At 41.8% G+C, this 25,211-nt stretch overlaps 1 pseudogene; it reads right to left on the bottom strand.

Annotated features, from left to right (window-relative positions):
* Window positions 1–25,211, bottom strand: part of LOC122815067 — an 84,564-nt pseudogene that overhangs the window by 32,142 nt on the left and 27,211 nt on the right.

Genomic DNA, 25,211 nt, shown 5'->3' with positions numbered 1-25,211 from the left:
GGAAGCAGTTCTATCTTTTAACATCATTCTATTCAACTCCTTGGCCCCCATCAGGAAATTTAGGATCAAAACTCATTTTGCCTCCTACCTAACATGAGCCACCCAGACAATTAGGAAGAAGAGAGACAGTGCATGGAATAAATGGAAGAAATTCAAATCCTCCACTGATCTTCAAACCTACAGAGAACTCCATAATTTAACCAAAACAAAGGTGACCCTTGATAAAACTTTTTCCATAAGCCACTTGCTAGCCCACAGTCTAACCCCTCCAAAATTCTGGCAGTCTGTAAACAAGCTACTACATCCTGGATGCCCATCTCCCCACCCAACCCCTGCCCTAATTTCCATCCCACAGACACTGCTACATTCCTTAATACCTTTTTCATTGACTCTATCCACTCCCTGACTAAAAACTACAATATCCACAACCCTACACCCCCTACTTCCACCTATTTAACCATCTTCTCTCTCAAACCTGTCTCCATAACCTATAACAAGTCCCTTCTCTCTAAACTTAAAACTTGTTCTCCTTCAGTTGATAATCTACCTCCACAATTCCTAAAAATAGCTGCTAACTCTATCGTCTTCCCTATTTCCATATTACTCAATAGATCCTTTCAGGAAAACACTATGCCTAATATCTGGAACAAGTTCTACGTCATTCTCCTCCACAAAGGCAGCAATGCAACTGATCCCTCTAATTTCACACCAACTGCCATTCTGTCTCACTATTGATGACCACCTGAAGTTTGATCTCCATACTCAGCAATGTATTAAAAAGACTCATCAAAAATATGGACTCCTATACAGACACAAAAAAATTCTGCACTCACTCATTCCTCCAGACTTTCCCTTGCTCAAGCCTTCCTACTCCTCACATTACTCTACGCAGCCCCTACACTCACAAACCTCCAATCTAATCTTCTGACTAAATTAAAACTTACCTATAACAAAATTGCAAGATTTGCCTCTAACCTATCCTTATCACACTCATCAGTGTATAGCCCTAGTTAATCTGCAATGGCTGGAATTCCAGTAGCAAATTCTATTACCTCAACTTCTCACAGTTCATTTAATCTTACACAATCCATCATTTTGCCCCTCTCTCTCTACTCTCATCCAGTCTTACACTCCCAGCCGTGCTCTCCGCAGTTCTCAACAGAACCTACTGCAAGTCTATAAGCCTAACAAAAATACTGGTAAACTACCCTACAACTACTCCATCGCTAATGCCTAGAACAAGCTACCACTACATGTCAGATCTGTCACTAACTCTAGCTCCTATAAAATAGCATTAAAAAACAACTATTGTAAGTCATGGTCATACCTTTGTAATGACATAACATAACTTATCTTCCTGTCATCAATAATTTCTGCTTGCTTCTCCCCCTCTCTATGCTGCATCTTCTATTAAAAAAAAAAGAACTCTACTAGTCAGATTGTTGTCCCTTTAGCATCTGCTGTAGTTGTCTTTCACTTATTCCCTAACTAAATTTCCATTTTTTTCACCTACTTACCACCTGGGATCTTTCTCCTGATTTTACTCTACACTCAGTTTCTCATTGCAGTTATCTTCCTAGCTTGGCTTACAACTGTCTGTACTGTATTACTCTTCTTCGATACATATATACCATCTAACTTGGCTTACAACTTTCTGTACAGTATTACTCCTTTTGCGTTTACTTACACCCTCATTATGCAGTTTTCTATCTTACTTATTTACGACAGATTTGTTCACATTTTGTTTTTCTTATTGTCTCACCGTTAAAAAAAAAGTTATGACTTTGTTATTAACTGTTAGCTATTTCATGTTTGTACTTTTTAATCTTTTTTTTCTCCTGTAAGAATTTAAAATTGTTATTCACTATTTTTTGTAATGTTGGAGCTTTTCTCCTCGGGTCTCAGCTGAAAAAGGGGTCTCTACCCAGTTGGACTAGCCCGGTTAACAAATGTCAAATAAATAAAACAAAATAAACATTTTCATCTGTATGGAGATAAATAGAGCCTTGTCATATATATATATATATATATATATATATATACATATATATATATATATATATATATATACAGGGAGAGAGAGTACCTTGCTTTTTTAAGTTTTTGGACAGTGTCACTACTGCAACCTTTTAGATGACATTAGAGTAAAATGGTTGTGTGGTGGTACCACTAGGCCTTTCAGAAATGACTACAGTTTTGTGGTCATATTTAACCCAGAAAGAGGAAATATGAGGTGGTGTATGGGCAGAGGCTATGTTGGTGAGGACAAGGTCAAGCATAGTACTGCCTCTAGCAGGAATTCGATAATTTACTCCATTGCATGGCTGGTAACAAAGCCTAAAAATGTTGGGCATATCAATTTTTAAAAGTGTAAATATGGCAATCAGTGTTTGGTTAAGTGAAGTCCCCATTCTGCCTCTTCATTCACATGTCCATCACTATGACTTGGGTCCACCTATGGAGGCATACATAAGGCAGCCATCAAGCATGCTTTTTGTGCTTCCTTGAGCTGTACCCAATATGCCCAGCAACTGCTCTTGGATGGGGCAAGCAGCAGGTCATCATAGTTGCACCAGCCTTATGTTCCACAAGGGCCTGACATCAGCAACGTGCTGCACACTACCAAGAGACACTGCATGGCAGTTCTGTCCATCTCCATCAGCTAACTGCAAAGTGCTGCACATGTGCCATGGAAATGTGCATTCAATCCCCTATCCAGGAGTCACTTCTTAATTATGCTGCATCCTCAGACTCTTTTCAGATAGGACCTGGGCCTTTAAGGCAAAGGTTCTAGTAACAATGCAAAACAGACACTGGAATAAATAGCAAGCTATTCAAGAACTTCTAAGATGATAAACAAATGCCAATTAAAGCAAGTTGAAAATAAATGCTAATTAAAACAAGTTACAAAATGGAGTGTGGTGGGGGTTGGCATGATGGTTAAGGTGTTTACTTCACAGATACAAGGTACAGGGTTAGATTCTCACCATTGAAAGGAAAATTGACTAAGATTAAAACACCCTGCATGGGCAGTTAGCCTAGTACTTACCTATAAACAGAACATACTGATATGTAGATATTCACATTTTCAAAATTTGGTATACAAGATGATAACTGCGTGTAGATTAAAGGCAGTCTCCGAGTTACGGACATCCAGCATACAGAGAACCCATAGATACAAATAGGTTGTCCAATGCTGGAAATAACTTGAAAAATAAATAAATAAATAAAATCCTTAAAGTTGCTCAAATCTGTGTGTGTGAGAGATCGAGAGAGAGAGAGAGAGCGATGTGTGAGTGAATGAAGGTATGAAAGAGGAAGTGACTGTGTGTGTGAGACATCGGGAGAGAATGACAGCAATGTGTGAATGAATGTGGGTATGAATGAAGAAGAGACTGTGTGTGTGAGAGATCAGGAGAGGGTGAAAGCAATGAGTAAGTGAATGCAGGTATGAATGTGGAAGTGACTTGTGTGTGCATGAGAGACAGGGAGAGACTGACAGCGATGTGTCAGTGAATGCAGGTATGAATGAAGAACAGACCGTGAGAGAGAGAGAGAGAGAGACAGAGAGAGAGAGACTAAAAAGTAAGAGCAAGCGAGTGATCCCCTGGCAGCAGTTAAGAGGTGGGTGGTTGCATAAGGGGAGGGGTTAGTTATGAATAGGAGCATATTTTAAATGATTGGTGGTGTGTGTGTGTGTGTGTGTGTGTGTGTGTGTGTGTGTGTGTGTGTGTGTGTGTGTGTGTGTGTGTGTGTGTGCGTGTGTGTGTCATACCTCTAAACCTCTTAGAGCAAGAAATCTGGACAAAGCCATAAATAAATGTGGGACAAATACCCAAAACTAGTGGCAATTTTAATAAACATTGCTCTTACAAACTCAGAAAGTTGACAGAACATCATGTTTTGCATTAGCATGAATTTTCTGAAGGGTATGAATTCTGAAACTCAAATTTCTGTTATTATTTTCTAGCTTCAGTCTTTAATGATTTGCCACTACTTTTGCCAGACAACCACGATTTTATGAAAAATGGACAAAAAATATTAGGCACAAATCTGTACATTCTGCAAAAATCTGTACAGCTGAGAGGTACGTCTTTTGTGTGTGTGTGAAAATGTCTTCATAAACACTGCATTTAATAACAAGATACTTTAAACCAGCTATTATTGATAGGAAGTAAGGAAGCATAGCTCCAGTATACAGTTTTTATTTGGAAGTGTTTCTAAAGAGCTTTACATGTAAAGAAAAATAAAAGAAATACTAGACTGAGGCAAACATTTGACTAAATGATATTTAATAAGAACCATATATATGTGTTTTGACTTACATATAAATTTGACTTAAGGACAGACTAAAAAATTAATCTTGTCCTTAACCCGGGGACTGCCTGTATACAAATTAGAACATGAAACTATTTTGGAAATGCCACTTACAGTATGCAGGAAGCAATTTTGTATCATATGATAGCTGATAATATAATGTGCAAATAAATTGTACTCTGTATTCTAGTTTTGACATTAATACTGTTTTTGGTTAAAGCTTTATGGGTTGTTGAAGTTAGCAGACTGGAGATTACAGCAGAGTTTGAGTTGGGTAACCGCTCTGGTAATGGTGTTTTCAATGCGTCTACTGAATGAAAGCTAGGTGCCTGGGGTAAGTTCTAGGTGGTTTTGTTCCAAGACTAGTGGGTGAATGCTGATATTTAGATCAGTTACATACAAGTGAGGATTTTTGATGTTCTGCTATCATACTGCTGTATTTTTGAGAGTTAATAAGTAGTTTATGTCCATGGGTCTACATGCGTAATTCCATTACAGGTGTTTAAAGTTTGAACTTGAGGGTGTGCAGGTTATGACTGCATTCTAGCCTGATAATGTTACCAACATACCTGATAAGGTGTTTGATGTCTGTGGTGGTGATGTTAATAAACAGAAAGAACAGAAGTGTACCATGAACAGAATCTTGAGGACCACTCATAATTAAAGCTACCTTGAGTAGAAATGATGGAGTTAGGCTATACTTGAATGATCTGTCATGCAACTGGATCCTATTGCTGGGTTCTAGAAATGAAATTTACCAAGTCTGAAGAGTAGGAGGCTGTAGTTCACACTTTCACATGCCCGAGTCATGTCAATGAAGAGACCGCCTGTTAATTTATATTAATTCATGTTATTTTATATAGTGTCTTTGGCACTGGATAGGGTGGTAATGGTGCTGAAGGCTTTTCTAAAGCCATGTCAGGTACTGCACAAAATGTGCACTTATTTATATGATTGAATATTTGCTTGTAGATCTGTTTCTGAAATTTTTTGCTATAGGACAGATGGTGTATGTGCCCATTATCCTCTGGCTATGCCATCAAGTATCTAAGACTTATCAAACTTGGGCCACTTGATCCATAGTTATGACTTTAACCCTCGACACCACCAGTGCAAACATTTAATTCTGTAAGACACACATATTACAATGTAATGGCATTCTGTAGTATGCAGCTGTGTGTATTCCATCCAGTAAGTTGTATACATGTATCTATACATTTGTAAATATTAAACTGCGTGTATGTGTGTGGTCACTCCAGTAGGATATGGAAATAAAGCCCTCACTATGGCCCAGATGACCTGGTTTCGATTAGTGTCTCAGGTGACTGACAGAGCAGTAGGGGAGAGATAGCATGCCCATTCTGGGGGAGTGAGAAATTATGTGGTTCCTCCACATGGCAATCTCTGGTGGACACTGGGGACGTCTTGTTGGGGGGCACTGCCCAATTAGAGGAAGGGAGGTGGGTCTAGCTGAGCTGCCCAGAGGCAGGGTGATGCACCAAATGCAATGGAAGAGGGAAGTAACTGGGCAGGCCTAAAGTAACCCCCCCACCAGCTAATGGTGGTGCCAGGATGCCCTCCAGTTGTGATCAGCCCCAGCTCTATTGAAGTTAGTCTGTGGGAATGGAGAAGCTGGCAAACTTGATATGGAGATGAGGCACTGCTGGGAAAGGCCATAGGATGAGACACTGGACTGAAAAAAGTGCTCCAGAAACTTGCATATATATGTTTGGGTGTGTGGGGGGTGCAAGTGTCTGTTGGTTATACTGTAATGGGTAACCCACTTTGTAACTATGGACTGACATTGGATTGCTGTCAGTACACTGGGTTTGTAGTCATGAGTAGGGACATAGTGACCTAACAGCAGTTGCTTTTGGCCACAGTAGACATTTACCACTGCTTTGAAAAGAACTGCCATTGTTTTGTTGTTATCCAGTACATTCTAGTGTGTGTGTGTGTGTGTGTGTGTGTGTGTGTGTGTGTGTGTGTGTGTGTGTGTGTGTGTGTATGTATGTGTAATAGATGTATACATGCACACATGTATGCATGGCATATACAGTATGATATAAAGGAGAATTGTGGAGCAAGGCTGGACTGATACCTGCCTGCTGCTGTGTTGAGGAGAGAGTTGTGTCCGTCTAGCAAGCTTCTTGCAATAGGTGTTTGTTGGGGGCCTGAGTTGACATTTTCAGTAGCTTCAATCTTCTGTTGCCAATGCAACAGTGCTTTGTGGAGATGTGGGCAAAGCACTAAGTTTCATTAGTACATTGTGCGAGTGTGGCCTGACATTACTGCACAGCCATGAATTTTTCCGAATGTGTATGTGCATGCGAGTGTGCGTGTGTGTGTGTATGTGTGTGTGTGTGTGTGTGTGTGTGTGTGTGTGTGTGTGTGTGTGTGTGTGTGTGTGTGTGCGCGCGTGCACTTCTGCTGGTCACAATACAATGGGCAACCACTTTGCAACTGTGAACTGACACAGGAGATGGACAAGTGTCAGTATACTGGGTTTGCAGTTATGGGTGGGGACACAACCTAAGAGCAGTTGCTTTTGCCACATTAGCCATGCACCACTGTTTTGTAGAGAACTGGCCTCTGCCTAATGGGTAACCAATATATAGCTGGTCAGTGTCTGCTGGTTATCCAACATACTGTGGGTCAGTGTCTGTGCTGCATATATAGTATAACAGGATATCACAGAGGAAGGCTGGACTGAGCTTGCTGCTTAGGTTGTGGAATACTGGTGCCAGAGCAATGGGCTTGCTGATATATCTGTGGGGTGTCCTCAGCTGACATCTGCCAATAGCTTTGGCATCCCTTAGCAATTACTGCACTGGTTTTCTGTTTGTGTGTGTCAGTGGGGATGTAGTTAAAGGCCCACTATTCACCAATATGCAGTATGAATTTTTGTGTGTTGTATATATACTTTAACAGAGAACCATGGTGCAAAACTTTACTGACACCTGCTTGTTTCCTCATTTTGGACATTTCTCTGTGATTTTGGTGCTGACAAGATGAGTGCCAGGATTACAAGTACATAATTAAACTACGGTGATCAAAATAAAGTGATAGTAACAGAAAGTAGAGGGGCACATCAGAGGCTAGGAGGTCACTGTTAAGAAACATGCACTGAACTGTTTCACTGTTACGTAAAGCTCTGTATAAAATAATATAGCTCAGGTCATGTCATAACAGAATGAGTATAACCATGTGAGCAGTCAGAAAGCATTTCAAATTGCATATTTTACTGTGCACATTTTCAGAAATGGTTAGGTTGACCTAAACTCTATTGATTCATGCATTTCTGGAATGTTACTCAGAAGCCATGATTAAAAACACAAAAGGGAACACTTTTAGTGGCGTACCAGGCTAACAGATCTGTTTGATGTCTGTTACCATGCATGTTTGACTAATTAGCAGAAACTAGCAATGCTGGAAATGGAAAACACTGGCTCTGTGAAGGAGGGAGATGGGAGAAGTAACCTGGCTAGGGAAGCAAACTTACAGAACTGCTCTTTGTAAAAAGTTTGATTTACCTCTGTAATTTACTAACAATTTGCAAGTGTTTCACAGAATGTGTAAAACATCAATAGAAAATTCATTTTTAAGACTCAGTACAGAACATTCCATGATACTTGCTCTGTAGGCACGCAAACATAGCATTTTTTCAGGTCTTCCATTCTAAGTGAATGAAAGTGTAGTTTGACAAATGGTAGGGTGAGTTAAACTTACAATATGTGCTCTCATAGTGCATTAAGGGAAAGGGAAGGGAAGAATCTAATCAAGATGTCTGCTTCTGCTTCCATGAGGACATTCACATACAAAATAAAATAAGGAATGAATATCTATTTTGCTGGAGGCAGGTTAAAGAAGTGTAGATCATGAAAAGAAAAAAATATATTTTTTTCATTTTTACACACAGTGATCCTTTAGCAGCACTGTTTACTTGTACACTAAACTGGAAAGTTTATCAAGTTTAAATTTTAGATCAGGTAATTCAGGAAAAGCTACATACATATTTTTTACCTCCACTAAATCCATATCGTTTAGTGTTAGGCCAGCCTTGTTCAAAGCTCCTTTAATAGCTGGTACAGGACCTGTTAAAACAATTAAAACACATAATTTATCTTCGACATTTAAATATCACAACATAACATAATATGCAGAATATTAATAAAACATTATAAAATATATGCGATATAATCAAGGCACCACCTAAGTAATTATCTTATGAAGCAAGTGCACATACATTATGGGTCTAAGACTGAGGTATTAGCATTTCAAACAGCAACATATATTTTAACTCTGAAAATCTGAAGACTGCGAGTGTCTGAATATCTGCATTTTCCATTTCAGGTCACTAAAGGAAACTGACGTATTCTAGCAATCAAAATGAGTAAGACAGAATCCAGCTTTTTCCCTCCCAACCCAATGTATTGAATGGAGGGCCTCAGCAAAACCATATTTGGTCGACTGACTCCATGCGATGCTACTACTATTTCGTTAACCTTCCCCAAAATAAGATGGTTATAAACTCACTTGTAAATACTAGAAGGTAAAGAAAGATGCAAAAAAAGTTGTTTCAAAACTCTTAATTATTGCTGTCTCTTTCAGGTATTTTAGGAAAGAACCCTCTTATAAAAAAATTTTCCTCACATCTGCAATGCTCCAAGGGATTAGATGGGAGCTGAATCCATATTAAGTCTCATCAGCTGGAAGCTCACATGACATCTGAAATCAGACTACCTTTGGAATCCTTAACAGACAGCTGTTGTCAAGATTCCTAGACTTTGTAATGACAAACACCCTGGACCAGTTAGTGCATATGCCTACTACAGATAAAAGCAAATCATACCTGATGCTCACAAATATGGCAGAATGATGCACCCCTCCCCACTGTGTCATATGCTCTCTGGTGAGGTCAGACCACAAAACAGTCGCCTTTGAAATAAGAATCAGTTCTGTAACCCCAGCAAACCCTCCAAGGCAAACTACCTTTTATTAAGTGATAACCTGTTGAAACGTCAAGCCCCTCCAAACCCAGATAACACAGCAACATGTGCAGAATTATTCATAGAAGCTCTGTACAATCACATCAATGACTACATAGAGGCTGCTGTGCCTAATGACTCCTATAGCTAGGTCAGAAACATCAAAGGCAGCACACAACAGTATACAAAATTGTTGGCAAATAGAGGCAAGTTCATGGAACCGGGAGATACAGCAAATCTTCTAGCTGACATATTCAGCTACACCCCCCCACCCCCACCCCCCATTGTCCCTCCAGGAAATAGCATCTAACATAATTCCTTCAATTATTGGTAGGAAGCAGGTTTTAGATGTACTCTTCATGGCTGAGAAATAGAAGTTATGTCCTTACCATAACGTTCCATGTGGAGTGTTCATCTCGCCTTTGTTCTTACACATGGGTTCGGAGCTGATCCTCGGCTCTGTGTCGGCCGCTTGCAAGCTCTGCATCGAGAAGAAGCTCGAGACAACCTAATACCCACAATCCCCCTCTGCCTTTACCTCAGATCTAGTTTGCAAGCAAACCAGTAGTCAGAGAGAGCACACTCATGCCAATATCACATATGTACAGAAACTAAGAGTCTATATATATATACATATATACACATATATATATACATGTCAACTATATATACAACAACTGCAAAGCAGAAGCAGAATGCCCCAGACCAGGCACCAAACTGAACGTTCTTCCTAAGGGCGGGAGGGTGGGAATGTAAGAACAAAGGCGAGATGAACACTCCACATGGAACGTTATGGTAAGGACATAACTTCTATATGTGATAGTGTTCAATCTCGCCGTTTGTTCTTACACATGGGTAGCGTCCCTAGCTCCTTGTTCCTGAGGAACTCACGGAAGGACGTTCTTGAGCACAGTGGAACCAAAGGTTGCCCTGTCCCTAGAAACCTTGTCTACCTTATAATGAGAAATGAATGTATGTGGTTTAGACCAAGTAGCAGCCGCACAAATAGCGTCTAGTGGTAGGCGAGCTGCATGAGCCAGGGATGTAGACACTGACCTTGTGGAATGTCCTTTGGGTTTGTGCAAAAGAGTTTGATCTGAAGAATCATAGACATAGATGATACAATCAGTTAACCACTTAGAAAGAGTTCTTTTGGTAACCGCTACTCCTTTTCTGTTATCAGCAAAGGCTACAAAACGTTGATCAGATTTCCTGTGATCTTTTGTTCTATCCAAGTAAAACCTTAGTTGTCTGTGGACATCTAATTTGTGCAACATATACTCCATTTTATTGGAGTGATTCTTGAAGAAAGTGGGTAATTCAATGGACTGATTAATATTGTTAATAGAACAAACTTTAGGAAGGAAGGATGAATTAGTGCGAAGAGAAACTCTGTCAGAGTGAAAGATCAAATAAGGGTGTTTAATGGAGAGAGCTTGAAGTTCAGATACTCGCCTAGCGGATGTAATGGCTACCAAAAAGAGAGTCTTCCACGACAAAAATTTCAATGGGCAAGAGGAGGCTGGTTCAAAGGGGGGCAGCATCAACTTAGATAATAATAAGTTTAGACTCCAAGGTGATGTAGGAGATCTAATTGGTGGTCTAATATGAAAAGCCCCTTTTAAAAAGGCTTTACAAAGTCTGTGGGCCATAACAGGAACCCCACATTCTTCCACATGGAAATTAGAAATGGCAGCCAATTGAACTCTTAATGTGGCAGGAGAAGCACCCTGATGGAACAAGTCTGTTAAAAACTCTAATATTTTATTCAAAGGAGCTATAACAGGGTCCAGTTGCTGTGTATTCGCCCAGAATACAAAGCGCTTCCATTTACTAGTATATGTTTTAGTAGTGGAAGCTTTATGAGAAGCCACTAATATATTTTGAACTGCAGGCGAAAGAAGATCAGACCTGGCTAAGTTGGGAATTGGAGCAGCCAAGCTGCTAGATGGAGGGACAAGAGCGAAGGGTGGGGAGCCCCTGACGAGTGAGTCAATAGATCTGGCTCTGGGTCCAGGATCCAGGGTCCCCGAATGCAGTGTGTCATGAGGAAGGGGAACCAAATTTGACGAGACCAGAATGGGGCAATGAGGATTATTGTCCTGTGTAGGTTGTTTGCTTTCTGGAGAAACTTTGAGATCAGGGGGAAGGGAGGAAATGCGTACAGGAGTCCCGGGGGCCAATCGTGAATCAGTGCGTCCCTGGGGACTTCCCCTGGACGGGGTAATAGGGCAAAGTAGCTCCTGCATTTGGCGTTCATAGGAGACGCAAACAGATCGCAGGAAGGCTGGCCCCACGTGCGAAAAATGTTTTTCGCAACTGACTGTTTTAGGGACCACTCGTGCGGTAACAGTATTGCTCTGCTCAGCCTGTCGGCTATGACGTTGGATGACCCCGGGATGTGCATTGCTATTAGAAAGCGACCCGTGGACTCCGCCCATTGCCAGATTTTCATGGCCTCTCTGCATAGCTGATAGGACTTGGTTCCCCCTTGCTTGTTTATGTACCAGACTACCGACATGTTGTCCGTCTGAACTGCAATAGTTCCCAGAGGAAGAAGGGGAGCAAAGTGTTGCAACGCTAGAAACACTGCCCTCAACTCTAGAACATTGATGTGCAGATTGTACTCTAAATTGGTCCATTCGCCTTGGACTGTCTGTCCCTGAAAGATGCCCCCCCACCCTATCAGGGAAGCGTCCGTGGTCACCGTAGCTGTAGGCGTGGGTAGCACAAATGGTCTCCCCTTGGAAAAGTTGCAAGTCTGAAGCCACCAGTTTAGGTGTGTTTTGCAAGTGTTCGTTATAAGAATCTCGTGTGTTAGAGGTAGTTGCTGGAACGACCATTGTGCAAACAATAGCCATTGTAGGACTCTCATGTGCAGTCTTCCCAAGGGTATTGCAATAAGAGAAGCTGACATGAGTCCCAAAACCTTCAGTACCAGTTTTGCTGGGGATTTCCTGGACAAGAGAAGAAGACGTATGTGAGTCTGAAGTGAAAGTATCCTTTCTGGAGGAAGTCTTAGAATTAACTGATGTGTATCTAATTCCGCTCCTATGAATAAGATACGCTGTGATGGCTGTAGTAAGGATTTTCCGAAGTTTACGGAAATTCCTAGGTGAGTACACAGTTGAAGAGTGTAATCTCTGGCCTGTACTAGTTGACGCTGGGTGGTGGCAGAAAGGAGCCAGTCGTCCAGATATGGAAACACCTGGAATCCTAGGCGTCTCAAGTGAGACGCTACCACTGCCATGCATTTGGTGAAGACCCTGGGGGCTGAGGTCAGACCAAAGGGCAGGGCTCGAAACTGAAAGTGACTGGCCCCCAGCCGGAAGCGCAAATGATCTCTGGATGCCCTGGCCATTTTGATGTGGTAGTATGCATCCTTCAGATCTATTGAGCACATCCAGTCGTCCTTCTGTAAGAATGGAAGGATCGATTGAAGCGTGACCATTCGGAACTTTTCTTTCTTGACGAAGGTATTGAGGTCGCTTAGGTCCAGAATGGGCCTCCAGTCCCCTGTTTTCTTTGGAACTAAAAAGAACCTTGAGTAAGTCCCGAATCCTCTCTGGTCTGCTGGGACTGGTTGGATGACTCTTTTTTCTAGCAGCTTTGAAATTTCTATAGCTGCTGGCTCTTGCAGATGGGGCGGCACATCTGGGAGTCTTTTCTTTGGAATGGGGTAGGATAGAAATGGAATATTGTAACCTCTGGTAACCACGCTTTTTACCCACTTGTCTGTAGTTATGTTTTGCCAGGCCTGAGGGTATAAAGCTAAGCGACCCCCGACTGCCTCCAGAGCAGGACAGTCGGGCCTCCTCTCAGGAGTGCTGGAAAGGTTTACCAGGGAGTGTCTCCCTGTCACCTTGATTCTGCGGACCCCCTCTGCCGCCAGGGCGGCGTCTTCCACCTCTGCCCCCTCCTCTGCCTCTAGAAGGGGCATCACCCTGTGTGCCTGGGAAAGATCCTTGGGGTTTTCGAAACCACATTTTTCCACCACGTTGCCCTTTGGGGTACGGTCTGGTTGGGGTGGAAAAACGGACTCCGACAGCAGACAGAGTCTTCCCCTCCTGCTCACACCGGGTAAGGGTCTCCTTTACTTTGGGACCAAAAAGAGTGGCACTGTCAAATGGGGCGTTAGTAAAGGAAGACTTGAAGGCTTCCGCAAATGAACACAAGCGCATCCAGGATTGTCTGCGAAGAGCAATCGCTGAAGCTGCTGCCCTACTCGAACCTTCGGCTGCGTAAGAGATCAGCCTCATGGACGAGTTCACAATGGATGTAAGGGTATTAAGTTGCGCTGTCACCTTCTCTGAGACAGCAGCATCTGCAGTACCCTGGAGGGTATCTCCCAACTCTTTGACTAGATCCCTCTGTAGTCGTGTAAAGTGGGTCAAATAGTTCAGGGATCGCATGGAAAAAGCCGCTGAACTAAAAATGCGCTTCCCATACCTGTCCATAGTCCTAGAATCTTTATTAGGGGGATGGACAGATGAGGAAGATTCCGACATCTCCTTTTTCGTGGCCGCTGCCACCACCATAGCGTCCACTGGAACTCCTTTTGTCAAGTAAGTCTTGTCCTGGGGTGCAGTGATATACTTATTGGGTTTCCTAGGGACTGGTTCCACTGTGTCAGGAGCCTCCCATGCCCTTCGAGCAATAAGTTCCATTAATTCATCGAAGGGCGGAGTGACCCAGGAGGAGGAAGAGGCGAGCACCGAATGCCTTCAGCAAGACTGACTCATCCTCAGAAGGGGGAAGGGACTGCCAGTCACCTCTCTGTTTCAGGATCTCCAATATGTCAGAAAGAGACATCTTCTGAAGGTGACTTAGGGGACCCTTTTGACTCATCCAAGTCAGTATCGGATGTCAAAGATTCTTGTGGAGAATCTAAGTGTCTCCTCTTACACAATCTTTTCCTAGGGACTTCTTCGTGGGGAGCATCCGAAGAAGCCTCCGAGGAAGAGGGGGCACCCTCCAGGGGTGGCTGAGACACCGGTGCTCGACGCTTGGATGTGGCCGTGGGTGCAGAGGAGGATAACGGCCCTTTATGGGGAGGAGAGGTTGCTTCTACTGATGTGGTTGTCTGGGTAGACAACACCTTCCTCATGAGATCGAAAGCCCCCGGGTCCCGAGTCGAAGAATCTCCCGGTTCCGAAGAAATGGGAAAAATCCCCGAGACAGGCACCGAAGGCATCGACCCCGAGGACGGAGCCGAATCGATCCGCGCCGAGGCCCCGAGGGGAAGAGTCGGAACCGAAACGTCGGTTCGACTCTCGGCCCCGGAACCAAGGACAGATCGTCGGCTCCGAGACTCCGGTACCGGGTCCGACGGAGTCGAGGTGAGAGGAACAGACCGAGAAAAGGACGGTTCTGGACCCGAGGGCTCCACAATCAGAAGATCAACCTCCTCCGGCTCCAAAGACTGGACAGGTCTCGGAGGAGGAATGGATGGAGACAATGGGAGGCCTTCAAGTTTCGACACCAACTGGGTGGAAACCGAAATAAGTTTGGATAGGGCCGAATGCTCCAATAACTTCTGAACCACACGATCCACATCGACATCGGAGAGCTTAGAAGAAGAACAGGTCGAAGGAACCGAAGACGGAGCCGACCTCAATAGAGTCGAGGGAGGGAGCTCCATCACCGGTTCCAAGACTCGAGGCTCAGGAACTGACATCAGTTGAACACTCGGCCCCGAAGTCTGTGGAACCGGTGATCTAACTTTACTCGAAGAGCTCAGAGCCGATGACTTGGGCTCCGACGTCTTCGATTCCTTCGAGGATTTGGATGCCTGGTCTGAAGCATCCAGAGCCTCCTGAAAGGAAGGTTTTAACAACCCCCTGTCCATGAGTTTCCTGCGCCTATCTGTCATGACCCTCCCACTAAAAGAGTGACAAATTGAACAGTCCTCTTGTAAGTGGAGAGGGCCAAGGCAGTAGACACAGGAACTATGGTTGTCAGTAACTGACATTTTTTGGCCACACTGGCAACGTTTAAAGCCTGATTTAATTTTCTCAGACATCTTACAGGTAAGAGAAAAAAGTCAAGTCCAGTAGAGAGACAAATCCAGTAGAAAAAAGTCGAATCCGATATATAAGTCAGTCCGGTTGTCAAATTTAAGTAAGGGGTGGAAGGCCCCGAAAAACTCTAACCAGTTAAATTAAACTTAACGGTACCGAGAATTTGTACCTTACCACACACACATACACTATGTCTACCAAAAAGTACTTTTAGAACAATTTCTTCTGAAATATAACAAAAATAAAGTTATATCTTATCTGAAGTTGCTCGAGCTAGATCCCAGTGATGCGAACGCAGCAGCGCCAAACTAGATCTGAGGTAAAGGCAGAGGGGGATTGTGGGTATTAGGTTGTCTCGAGCTTCTTCTCGATGCAGAGCTTGCAAGCGGCCGACACGGAGCCGAGGATCGGCTCCGAACCCATGTGTAAGAACAAACGGCGAGATTGAACACTATCACATTACAGCTTCAGTGGGCCTCGATAATATCCCATAATGGCTCCTAAACAGCTTAAAATACCTATCAGGGCCACCAGTGTCACTATTCAACCATAGCCTCTGCATAGGCTTTGTGCCATGTGAATGGAAGACTGCAACAGTCAGCCCTCTGCACAACAGTGGACCTTCAACAAATCCTGAAAACTACAGACCTATTAGTCTGAATAGCCTCATATGTAACGCCATGGAAAGAATTATCATGGAAATGATTAACAATAACATAGGAAACCTTCAGACACTGGACCCAACTCAGTTTGGTTTTGTCAAAGGTACGTCATGCCTACTGAACATGGTGGACTTCTTTGAGAAGGTCACCAAGGCAAGGGATGAGGGTAAAATGGTGTATACTGTCCACCTTGACCTAGTGAAAGCATTTGATATAATACCCCATTCTGGCATTGTAAACAAGTTCACAGAATCAGGCATAAACTCCTATTGTAACTCAATGGATGGCCAGCTGGTTCACAGACAAGACGTAGGAAGTTAGGATTGGAGAGACCCCTGGTTCACAAAGAAGCCAATCACCAGTGGAGTCTCCCAGGGTTTTGTAGTGGGTCTCCTCCTCTTTGGCATCTGCTTTTCAGAAGTCAAAGCCAATGACATGGGCCTCTAGTTTACCAGGTTTGCCCATGACTGCCAGCTAGTAGCAATCACAGATACCCCCCCCCCAAGATACTAACATCTTACAGGTAGGTCTAACACAAACAAATGACTGGTGCCAAAACCAAGGCTTAAAACCCAGTTCCAAGAAATGCTTAGTAGAACCTTTTGGGAAGGTGGAAACCTAAAGTGACTACCACATTCACAAAACACCCCTAAAAGTGACATGGTAGTCAGGGATTTGGGGACTCATGTAGACAGTAACCTGGCTTTCAACCAACATGTGTCCAAAGTTGTAAGAAAATCATTCTATGTCACTCAACATATAAGTAAAGCCATGGCATCTATATCCAGGGATGTCATCATGCCACTGTACTCAGCCATCATTAGATCTGTCACTGAGTACAACACCCTCTTAGGTATGTACCTGACCAGGCACATGCAACAACTGTAACATCCACAAAGAATTCTTACAAAACGAATACAGAGCATAAACATATCCTATGCAGATGGCCTCAAAGCCCTATCTCTATACTCTGTTTCCTACAGACTGCTGAAAGGCAATTTATGCCTGGCAAACATGGCACCCTTGCATCCCATTATGATGGACCTTTGGCATATCCACAAAATGAACAGCACCAGAATTACTAGATCTAATGATTTAAACTTTGCTTGTGACTTAATCAGGCCATGTTGGAGGGGCAGGTACATATCTCAGAGAATCCCCATTCTCTGGAATAGGCTTCTCATCCATGTGAAGCACAGCCCTTCCCTAAAACTATTCAAGTGCAAACCTGGACCAGTGGAAGGGAAATTGGAAATTCACCCCTGGACTGACATCTATGTCTATGATGGCCATAGTTAGGGCATAATTTAATGGCTGCTTAACATGTACCCCCTTAAAACAGCCTCTAAGACACAATATCTTGTGGGATGCACTTGGGTTTCTTGGCTTATAAAGGCCTCCAATGGTTGTTAGCATAGACCTATGGATCTTCTCAGAAGATCTCAAACAAGCCCTCACACTGGCCTCTTATTATAAGATGCCAAGAAAAAAAAGCATACTCAAGAATAAATATGGGGTAACCACAGCATTCACATGGGGGAAAGAAAAAGTAAATACATTTAGGCAGCACTTATTCCTTTCTAAGGCAAATGTATTAAAACTCGATGATTACAACTTCAGCAGAATCTACAAATTTCAGCAAATTACTTTATTAGCAAGATAACAAGGGTCCAAACCTGCACTCACTGTACATGTGCAGTTTAAATGTTTTCCCTGTACCTGTATGTTTTTTCTCCATTTCCAGTATCACTGGCACATCAGGTAGCATGCTCATCTTCAGTGCAGAAGGCTTTGGGTTCTATTCCCACACCAATGGTATGGATTGCTGACAATGCAGTGCAGAATAAGGGGGAGTGCTGCACTCCTTGAGTGTGTTGTCCTTCAGATGAGACATTAAACTGAGGCTCCATCAGCCTGAGTTGGTTGGTTGTGGCTCAGGTGGTAAAAACAATCCCATGGGACATATAAAAAAAAGAGTAGGGAAAGGTCCCCGATGCCTTGGCCAAAGTTCCCCTAATATGATAAAAATACCACCTCTGGTGACCCCTGAAAAGAGGCTACTAGCCTAGTGACACAAACCCAGCCAACAAAGGACAGATAGAGAGAGAAGATAGACAAATAGGTAAAACTGATTGTTGTCATCCATTTTGAGATCTAATCCACACAACCTAACACCCCCCCCCCAAAGACAGCTACCACTCTGCTAATGCTGCTGCCCAGTAATGCTCCCATATTCCTCTGTGTATGCCTAAATTCTTGGCTTACCCTGCACCACACAGCCAAGTCAACCCAAATCCTGCCAGTTCACCTCAACTCTCCCATTTGAGTGTCTCACAGCAAGTGAAACTTACCCTACAGTAGGGTAGCTAACAGATGCCAGTCACTCTCTCTCCACATCCAGATCTTCTAGCTTCTCAAGCTGCTACTCAAACACTGATTACTTGAAGCTGCAGTCAAAGCTTTATTCCTCTACACAGCAGAGCCAGGCATATAATCCTGTTTAAGCCTCAGCATCATAGCTTGATAGGTGCTTACAAATATGTGAGGCAACTGTCATCCCTGCATCAAAACAAAGTATCTTGTGACATGCCACTTGTAGTATAAAATAAATGTTTCTTTTAGAGTTCAGCCAAAATCAATACTACAAAAGTTTTGTTATTAGGATAGCTCAAGCTACTATATACTATGTGTTCAATATAAGCTACCATTTTGTGAACTGAAGCTTTAAATCTATGGCAAGTTCCTTTACTTTTAAGACAACATACTCTTTGAATATGAAGCTGCAATTAAGGCAGCACTGTGTCATACAGGAATAAGGTCTTGACCACAGTCCAGATGACCTGGGTTCCATTACCTGTTTAGGCATCTGAGGTGCTGACAAGGGAAGGATGGGAGTGACAATCCTGGTGGGAGAACGCATGCCCAGATACCCCTCACTGTTGATCCCTAGTGCAGTAGTAAGAGCAGCTTACTGCCCTTAGGGTAGTATATGCGCTAGTTGAGTGGTCACAGAGGAGGGAAAATTTGCCAAGAACATTTCATTTCATATCCAGCTTTGACATAAAGCATGTATCCAAGGGGAGGGGAAGTTACAAAATGGAAAAACACTCCTAGGAAGCACTCTGACACTTACCCACATGGTTCAGTCTCTACAGCCTAGAGCATAGGTCAAAGTTATTGTGGGGGTGGAAGGTATGCCCAGCAGATCTGAAGGACAAGGCAAGATCCTGGGAGGCAGCCAATGGTCAGCTTTGAGTAACCAAAGTAGAGAAGAAAAATGCTGAGGTTACAAATCAACAGCAAGCCCCAGATATCTTCAGCAGCTAACCACTTAAGTGATTCTCACAGAAGACTCAGCTGAGATTTCTGATAAGTTAGTGGCGTATTTGGGTTTTATTTTAAAAATACATATGTTTCGTTTTTTTTTTGTTTTTTTCATTTACCAGGAGTTTTTTGTGGTTCAGCCACTGCAGGAAAATACCAAGAATAGCTGAATAGCTTGCAAGGGTTTGTGTAGGACCTGTTTTCTGCTGAAATCATATATAATAAAGTGGAGTCATCAGCATATTGGAATTATCAGCATACTGAGAAAGGCCTGTGTAGTAGTTTAATATCTCAGGTGAGCATTATGAACAGTAAGACAGCAAAATATACTTCCTGAAGGAACACCCATTTTTACATGTGGTGCTAAGTTAGAATTAATCCAGGCAAGTGCTTTGCATGATTAGATAAGAATCTGTGAGTTCATATTAAAACACCAAACCCTGAAAACAGTGAATGGTGTTTCATAGACACATATTCAGCGAAAGCTGAAAATGTCGAAAACACAGAACAGCAATTTCTTTCCTAGGAAAAGAAATCGCTGTTCCAACCCCCCCCCCCCCAGAAGAAAACATTAAACACTTCCAAACACATACGCACATACCCTAACCCTGATTATAACCCCCCAAAAATCAGTAAACAACTAAATACACATATGCACATAACCCAACCATACAGCTAACAAAAAAAAAAACAGCAAACATTATAAAACATATGCACTTACCTTAACCTGCACCCTAACCCTAAGGTAAGTAACTCTCACACATTTACATAAACAGTTCTAAACACATGCACACTTAACTGAATAAACAAAAACCAGGACTAGTTGCTTCAGGCAGAACAAACAGACACTTTATTACGTGAGCGCTTTCGGGAAATTCAATGACTTTCCTTCCTCAGACAAAAGCATATGCTTGCAAGCTTCAATAAATAGCAAGCCTTAATGTATAAATTAAACAATCAAGTAATTAACAAAAATCAGACATTATTTAAAGATAAATCAGTTAAAAAACCAAACATAAGCTTAAGAATTACACACTTACCTTAACCCTAATCTTACCCCCCCAAAACAAAAGTAAACAGCTGAAAACATATACACACGTAACTCAACCATACATCCAACGCAAAATAAAAAACAGTAAACACTTTCGTACATATGCACTTTCCTTAACCCGCACCCTAACCCTAAGGTCAGTAACTGTTGCACAATCACGCTCGGGAGCTATACCGGACAAGGGACCACACTACACTTCAGAACAGGCAAACCAATGAAAGAATTCACTGAACAGCCGCTTTGCTGTTTTGCCTGTTCGCCCTACATGTGTCAATGAAAACGCATTCGACAAAATGCGTTTTTGTCATTCTAACAGGAACCCGCATCTGTTGAACGAACTTACTGCTGTGAAATTGAAGCCCACCTCACTCAGTCATTCTCAGAGCAAGATGTCCTGCATCAACGCCACTAGTAAAGTGAAGAAACAGTGACAAATTATTTTTTGTGTAAACTCTTTTCTTTTTTTTATGAAAACAGATACATTAAACATAACATTGATAACTGATAGATAAATGACCAGTGAATACATTGCTGAATAATAAAACATAAAAGTAAAATAGTGAAAACTATTTATACATATGCCAAAAGTCCATCGTTAATTATATATACCAACTTCAAACTAGAATATGTTCAAATAGGGATTTCCAAAATTCTGTAAAGTGGGTGTGGGATTTCTGAGTGTAGGTTAAATATTTGTGAGCTAGTAGGTGTTTTGTAGGTACTTGTTTGAAACCTTCCCATGTGAGTGACGCTCTATCCTTCCAATGTAATGTAATGTAGTATTTAATTAATGAAATTAGTGTTATTAATATATGTGTTTGACGTTTATTCAAGCCAGTGGGGGTAATATGTAGGAGAGCTAGTTTCCAAGATAAGGTTGATTTTTCATAGCTTATTTTTTCTAGTTGGAATCTAAATGAACACCATAGCTTGTAGGTGCACTTGCAGCTCCAGAAGATGTGGAGTAAATCAGCCTTATGATCATAGTAGGAGCAGAATGGAGAGGTGGTTGAGTATATTTTATTTAGAATGACTGGAATACGATAGGCGTTATGAAGTATCATGATCTGTGTATATTTAAGTTTTTTAAGGAGAATAAGCTGGATCACTTGAGATATTTCATTGTTTATGATTGAAGGATCGATTTCCTTCCAGTAACTAGAATAAATATCTTATTTTTGCATTTTGAATGATATAATACATCTGTAGGAGTTAGATATCATTTTTTTGTTTGCGGACAGGAGGTTCCATATGGTTTTATAGATTTGAACGTCATTTGCGTTGATATCAGGATTGTCTATGATATATCGGCTAAGGTCTCAGATTTGCCTTAAAATGATAGTATAACTTTTAGAGCTTTAATTGTGTTCTCATTTCAGTGATAGTATTGTTCTTGAAGGGAAATATATCACAGATGGTTAATTTCTTGAGGAGGGGATAATTGTTTAGGTTAAGTATATTGTTATTCATTTTAAGATTGGGGTTGAGGTGGATTGGTTGCAGGGAAGTGAATGCATAATATAGGTTTAATGATTTGAAAATCTTTTGTATGATAGTGATTTTATGTTTAATGATTGGGTGTATTTTAAGATCTTTTAAATTCTCGTTGTAAAGGGAAGGGAGGGCTCTGTGGTTTATGCATAGTGTTTTGATATAGCTGTGTAACAGTTTGACCCAGGTTGGAGACCACTGTTGTGGTGATAGGGTGTGGTCAGTTATTGTTATTAGTCTATTACAGTTTATAATATCATAGTATAGTTTAAAGTCCGGCAGCCATAACCCTCCATAGTCTTTACTGTAGATCAATTTATTATAACTGATTCTGACTGATTTGGGGGCCCAAATAAATTTGGAAACTGTGGAGTGGATGGTTTTGAAGACTTTTAGATTGATAATGATATTAAAGATGTTAAAAATATATAAAAATCTAGGTAGAAGATTAATTTTGATTGTGACTATTTTAGCAAGGAATGGAAGTTGATGTTTTATCCATCTGCTAATATCCTGTTGTATGTTTTACCAGAGTTTAATAATATTATTTGTATATGATTGTTTAGAATCTTGATGGAAGGATATTCCTAGATATTTTAATGATTGGTTAGTTTTAATACCAGCTGCTAAGGAGTGTGTAGGAAGCTGACATAGGGAGTTAATAGGAAAGATATTTTTCTTTAGGTTTAGTTTGTAATTTGAGAAAGTTGAGAAGGTATCTATAGTGGATAGTAGTTTCTGGAGGTCTGAATTAGGTAGAGTGTAATAAAGATTTAGATCATCAGCGAAAGAAACTAGGGTAATTTTAGTGTTAAAGATATTGGGGATATGGTGGAAAGTTTTCTGAGAAATGAGAAGGAAAGGGGGTTAAATGTATAGATTAAAAACATAGGAGGACATAGGACAACCTTGTCTGGCACCATTCTCAATATCAATTTGAGAAGATGGGTGTTTGTTGATTTGTAGGTAAGTATGTGCCTTGGAGTACAGTGTTTTGATAGCTTGTATGTAGTTGTTGGGTATGTTAAAGAGAGGCAAGATATTGAGCAAAACGTTTATATTGAGTCTATCAAATGCTTTTGAGGCATCAATAGCTAAAGTGTAGATTGGAGTGTGTGTATGGGTAGAGAGATTGATCATGGTGTCCAAGGTGAGGGCATGATCAAAGGTTTGTCTGTGTATTATAAAACCTGATTGTTCAGGGGAAACAATGTTTGGGATGACTGGTTTAATTCTATTTGCTAGTATTGACGCAAATATTTTCATATCAAGATTTATTAGGGATACAGGTCTATAGTTTAGGGGGGGTTCTGAGGTTGGAGTTTGATTTAGGTACGAAAAAAAAAAAAAAAATTCATCTGCTTTTACTGTACTTGTGTTTTTACCTACTTCTTTTTACTTTTGCATCATCTTAAAATACTCAATTGTATTTATTACTGCTTGGTGTAACTCATTCTAAGCCTTTTGGTTTAAACACTTGGGCTTCGGACCAGTTAGTTGTTTTGCACTGAGAGGTTTGTGGTCTGCACTGTTGTGGCAGAACAGGTAGCTTACATCCTTCTAGGTTGAGAACTGCTGATTGAGGGCTCAGTGTCTGTTATTCTAAAAGTGTATTAATTCTGGTTTAAGCACTTGGGCTTTCAAGCCAGTTATTTTACATTAAGAGGGTTCGTGGTCTGCACTCTTGTGGGAGGAGAGGCTGGACTCTGCCCTTCTGAGCTGGGAATTTCTGGTTAAAGGCTTATAGTGCATGCATATCTGAACTGTTTCTTACTGAAGTTGGTGCCTTGTTTGCTGTGGCATAGACTGGATTCGGGCCTGCTGGATCTAGCTTTGTTTGTGTAACTTGAGCACTAATCCAGACATTCTCTAAAGTATTCAATGGTATTTATTACTGCTTGGTTGTAACTTGATTAAAGTGTAGCTATCATTCAAGTCTTTTGGATTAAGCACTTGGGCTTCAGACCAGTTGTTTTACATTAGGAAGGTTTGTGGCAAGCACTGTGGTGGCAGGACAGGTAGCTTTCATCCTTCTAAGTTGGGAACTGCTGATTGAGAGCCCAGTGTCCAAGTGTATTAGTTCTGGTTTAGGCACTTGGGCTTCAGGCCAGTTATTTTACATTAAGAAGGTTCGTGGTCTGCACTCTTGTGGGAGAAGAGGCTGGACTCTGCCCTTCTGAGCTGGGAATTTTCTGGTTAAAGGTTTATAGTGCCTGAATATTTGAACTGTATCTTACTGAAATTGGTTCACCTTGTTTGCTCTAGCATAGACTAGATCCAGGCCTACTGAATCTAGCTTTGTTTATATACTTGTTGTTTGTTTGCTTGTTATTTCCCTGGAAGCTAATTCACCTAATACGCAACTTCTCAGCTTCTGTGGATCACTAGTGATATCTGCATTGCTTACTGTACTTATTTCCTTGTTTCACTTGAAAGAAAGTTACTGTTTGTCGTTTTGCATTTAGTTACTTGTATCACATTGCACTCAAGTTACCTGGCACTTGCTCACTAAAGCAATTATATAAGTCAGCACTAAAATTAAAAGCACTACACCCTCACTCCCCACTGGCCCTTGTTTTCAATTAAGGATTTCCCAATATTATTCTAGCATGTCCAAAGGTCAGTTGTCAATCTCCTCTCCGGTCCAGCTGGTGAATCTGGGAATCTTGAGGCAATGTTATAACTGCCTCATGTACACAGACAACCCTCTCCTCCTCCCACATAACACAAATACTTGCGAGAGATGCAGCTATTTAGCCAAACTGGAGGCTGAGCTCTCTCAACTCAGGACTGGCAAGACCAGACAGGAGGAGAAGGCAACTACACACACCACAAAACCAGCCTCACATAATGCTACCACTCCACTGAATCAAACACATAAACACACAAAGACATACTCGGAGGCTCTGAGTAAAATTTACCTAAACAGCAGAGGCCTCCAAAGCAGACACCCAAACAACTGCTACCTCAAGACACCCCACAAGCAACACATAAACCACAAAAGCAGTGTGCAAAGCAGTCACAGCCCTTAAGGCCAAATACAACACCAAACATACTTGTCATAGGTGACTCCATAGTCAGACACACTGGCGTCCCACTCACCAGGCTGAACAAGGAGAGGGTCACAGTAAGCTGCCTATCGGGCGCTAGAATCCGCCACATAACACAAGCACTGGGTCACTCCACAGCAAGTACAAATATGACACAGTCATTGTCCATGCTGGTGTGAACGACCTGAGACGTACCTCCCTGGACTGCATGAAAAGAGACATAGAGGAGCTCTCTGATTATGTAGCCCAGGCAGGTATGACCCTAACCCTGAGCAGTATCCTTCCTTCACCAAGAATGATGCCACAAT

Source organism: Protopterus annectens, chromosome 1.part1 (genome assembly GCF_019279795.1).
Source record: "Protopterus annectens isolate FY-2018-M chromosome 1.part1, PAN1.0, whole genome shotgun sequence".
Classification (NCBI taxonomy): domain Eukaryota; kingdom Metazoa; phylum Chordata; order Ceratodontiformes; family Protopteridae; genus Protopterus; species Protopterus annectens.
Note: the sequence above shows the minus strand (reverse complement) of the source record. Positions and strands in the feature narration are given on the sequence as shown.